Below are 4,511 nucleotides of genomic sequence, written 5' to 3' on the forward strand. Positions count from 1 at the left end.
AATACTGTGCTGCAATTGTAGATCCTTAAGAAGATTCCCAACATCACCATTGTCACCCTTCTCTGGAAATAACAAAATTTGCATTTATTTTATGTACTGACACCCATAGCTCTTGCAAAAATCTTCTTTATTAAAAATAACAATTGCCTTAAAATTCTGAAATCCAATCAATTGCTCTCAATAATTATTTAAGATTTCTCAGCATAATGTGGTGCAACTTATGATCTCTCAAAATAGAATAGTGTCTCGCTTACTTTGGACATATACATTTCCATTATTGTGAAAAGCCAAAATTTATTGGACTGAAGTCACTACTGTTGTGGATTTAAAAATAAAGTTTGGCCCATCTCAAAGCAGCTTCTCTGCTCCTTCCCAAATACCCACCTATTTCGGCCTGCCTGCCTCCACTCCAGCCTCCGCTATGTGCATCAGGGTGACCCAGAAGTCTTACAAGATGTCCAACTCTGGTCCCTGGACCTTCAGCAACCACTTCTACACCAGTGGGCCCAGCACCCACGTCAGCTCCTCAAGCTTCTCCTGGGTGGGCAGTAGCTGCAGCTTCTGGGACAGCCTGAGCACCAGCATGGGCCTGAGTGGAGGTTATACCAGGGCTGGTGGTATCACAGATATCACTATGAACCAGAGCTTGCTGAGTCCCCTTAAGCTGGAGGTGGACCCCAACATCCAGGCAGTGCGCATCCAGGAGAAAGAGCAAATCAAGTCCCTCAACAAGTTTCCCTCCTTCATCGACAAGGTACGGTTTCTGGAGCAGCAGAACAAGATGCTGGAGACCAAGCGGAGCCGCCTGCAGCAGCAGAAGATGGCCCACAGCAACATGGAAAACATGTCTGAGAGCTACATCAACAACCTCTGGTGACAGTTGGATATGCTGGGCCAGGAGAAGCTGAAGCTGGAGGCAGATGTGCTGGGCCTGGTGGAGGACTTCAAGAAAAAGTACAAGGATGAAATCAACAAGCACACAGAAATAGAGAATGAATTCATCCTTATCAAGAAGGATGCAGATGAAGCTTACATGAACAAGATGGAGCTGGAGTCTCGCCTGGAGAGGCTGCCGAGATCAACTTCCTTAGGCAGCTATATGAGGAGGAGATCTGTGAACTGCAGTCCCAGATCTGGGACACATCTGTAGTCCTGTCCATGGACAATAGCCGCTCCCTAGACATGGATGGCATCATCGCCAAGGTCCATGGTCATAAGAAGAGTTCACCAACTGCAGCCAGCCAAGGCTGAGAGCATGTACCAGACCAAGTATGAGGAACTGCAGACACTAGCCAGGAAGACAGAGATCTTCGAGATGAACCAGAACATCAGCCAGCTGCAGGCTGAGATCAAAGGTATCAAAGGCCAGAGGGCTTCCCTGGAGGCTGCAATCATGGATGCAGAGCAGCATAGGGATATGGTCATTAACGACATCAACAACAAGCTGGCAGAGGTGGAGGCCGCCCTGCAGAGGGCCAACCAGGACATGGCCTGGCAGCTGCACAAGTACCAGGAGCTCCTAAACTTCAGCCTGGCCCTGACATTGAGAGTGCCACCTACTAGAAGCTGCTGGAAGGTGAGGAGAGCCGGCTGGAGTCTGGCATGCAGAACATGAGTATCCATACCAAGACTATCAGTGGCTACTCAGGTAGCCTGAGCTCACCCTATGGCTCTAGCCTCAGCTATGGCTTTGGCTTTGGCTCTAGCAGGAGCTCCAGCACCTTCAACCGCAACAGCTCCTCCAGGGCTGTGGTGGTGAAGAAGATCAAGGCCCTCGATGGGAAGCTGGTGTCTGAGTCCTCTGATGTCCTGCACAAGTGAATGGCAACTGCGCCCTTCCCAGTCTGTACCCCACCCCATGGGGGAGACGGCTTTGCAAGTGGGGAGTCTAAGGGATAGGAACCTTAGACTCAGTCCTAGCCCTCAGCCAACTCCTGGGGGGAATTTACTGCCTGGGGTACCCCCTTCTTGCCCATGCCCCAACTAAGAACTAATACAATTGTTTTTGAGTTTTTTCTCCCCCTCCAAAATAAAACTTCAGTTAATTCTGCCAAAAATAAAAATAAATAAATAGACAGATAAATAAATAAATATAAAGTTTGTCTCTATGTAGTAGGGGGCTTTTAGAAAACACTTCAAAATATATATCGCAATTAAAATGTTCCAGTTTGTTCATGCAAAACGTTGTGCTTAGTACCTGCAGCTAAAACCACAAGGCCCTTTCTGTAATGTGGTGCTCAGTGCCTGCAGTCAAAACCACCAGCTTGTGCTATTGTTACAAAAAGTATAAAACCTTACACCCTGAAAAGCTCCTTCCCCCCAAAGCCAATGTAAAACCTATATAAACTGAGACCCAACTGCTATAGGAGCCCAGCCTTTGTGACTGGAGTCTGCTGGGTCAAACACTGACATTCCAGTAATAAACTCAGCTTCCTGCTTATCAGCCTCAGTGTCACAGTCTCTCTGATTTATTTTCCCGCAATATTTCTTGATGCATTGACCAGGAAAATGGAGAGCTCGACCCCCAGAACAACAGGAGAGGCCATTTCACCTGGTGCCAACAGACGAGTTGTTCTGTACGGGAGAAGCCCTCCCAGCATCCTGGGGCAAGGATCCCAAAAGCACAACAGAATCCAGTGAGGCATAGGAACAAGTGTGAAGAGCAACACCCAATGGAAAGAGTAGGAACTGGGATTACATGAAATAGACCAGTCCCTAAGAGACAGAAGGTGAGCCTGATCAACTCCCAGAGTCTGCTAGTAATCTCATACCTGTAGGAAAAAGTTAGAGGCAGTGGAAGGAAACTGTCCTGAGATGAAACCGTAGACTCCAAGGTACTGGGTGGAGGATTGGAGTTGTTGTGTAATAGTGTATAAATGAGACAGTCAACCAAAGGGTCCCGACTCAACCAAAGGGCCAAAGCAAATGTTGAGTCCTAATCTAAGCCAGTGTCAACCTCATACAGCTGAAGGCAGTCCCAGACCCATAATAGGGCTGGTCCAGGTTGGGGATTTATACCAACCCGCCAATTTCTAAGAGGTGTCTGAAATATCTCCACAAGAAGTACAATTGGAGATGGACAAAGCCACAGTTCTGCTTGTCTCTTCTGCCTGTTTCTGTGTGTGACTGATGTCTTGGGGGGGTGGGGGTGGGAAATGGGTGAAACACAAAGTAAAAACAACCTCCTTGAATGTATACTGAAAAATTTTCAGCAAGGTTGCTTAGGAGACTATGATGTGAAACTGACTCAGAGAAAACTCTGAACATTCTGTGAAATATATTGGCCTTCTTTTGGAGTAGAATGGCCCGCAGAAGAGTCATTAGGTAAAAGAATAGTTTCTAAGGTATTTAGAATTAACAAACAAACAAAAAAAAAAAACCCCAGGTCCCAGCCATCCTGATCAGTTCCTATACATTGACTATTGGCAAGATGCAGTTCTTACTTATCCATCTTGGCTAAAAGCTTGCTGGGGAAAAAAATTGCAAAATTGTGATGGCACTTAAGTTGGCTCCTTCCAAGTGCCTGCCGAAACCAAACAAGCCTGTTCTGGCTAACAAAACAGAAGGGGACACACCAGCTCCTCACCCTCTTATGGAAAGCTAAATACAATGTCTCAAAGAAAAAGGCTGAAATCTGCCAAGAGAAGGTTAGGTATCTTGTCTTCCATCTATCTCAAGGGCAATGCCAGCTTGGCCCAGAAAGAAAACAAACTATCTATTCAATCCTGGTCCCAACCTCCCGACGTCAAGTCCAGGAATTTCTCAGAGTCACAAGATTCTGTAAACTCTGGATACCTAACTTCTCTATTTTAGCAAAAACCTTTCATGAAGCCACAAAGGGGGGAGAATGGGAGCCTCTGCTTTAGGAACAAGCCCAACAAAAGGCCTTTGAAAAAATTAAACAAGCTTTCATCAGCGATCCCATCTTAGGGCTCCCAGATATAACCAAGCCTTCCTTTTGATATGTGCATGAGTGCTCTGGCATAGCAATGGGGATCCGAACTCAGATGTTAAGGTCATGGCACAGGCCTATAGCATACTTGTCAAAGCAACTAAACTCAGTCACTCAAGGTTGGCCACCTTATTTGCAAGTACTTGTGACTACAGCCCTGCTGGTGGCAAAAGCCAACAAACTAACTATGGGCCCCCAAGAGTAACCAGGGCTTGCATATGCTCAAGCAGTGCCACAAAACCCTCTTAGAAGGCATGAAAAAAGGAGGGGAAAGGCCATGAACATGAACAAAATCTCAACAGTGCTCCAAGAATCCAATGAGAACCTGAACCAATTCTACAAAAATCTCTGCAAGGACTTCAAACTGTATACTCCCTTCAACTCAGAGGCAACTAAAAATCAACAAATGATAAATGCAGCCTTTGTCAAATAAGGCCAAGGAGACATCCGACACAAACTACAGAAGTTAGAAGGTTTTGCTAAAATGAACACCATCCACCTGCTGGAGATTACAACAAAAGTGTTTGTCAACTGAGACTGGGAAGCCCAGCAAAGAACA

The 4,511-nt window shown here is 46.1% G+C and overlaps 1 pseudogene; it reads left to right on the forward strand.

Annotated features, from left to right (window-relative positions):
• Positions 1-391: 391 nt before the first annotated feature.
• LOC103250902 lies at positions 392-1,821 on the forward strand (annotated as a pseudogene).
• Positions 1,822-4,511: the final 2,690 nt, after the last annotated feature.

The sequence above is a fragment of the Carlito syrichta genome, unplaced genomic scaffold (genome assembly GCF_000164805.1).
Source record: "Carlito syrichta isolate Samal-C Ts95f unplaced genomic scaffold, Tarsius_syrichta-2.0.1 Scaffold54244, whole genome shotgun sequence".
Taxonomy (NCBI): Eukaryota; Metazoa; Chordata; class Mammalia; order Primates; family Tarsiidae; genus Carlito; species Carlito syrichta.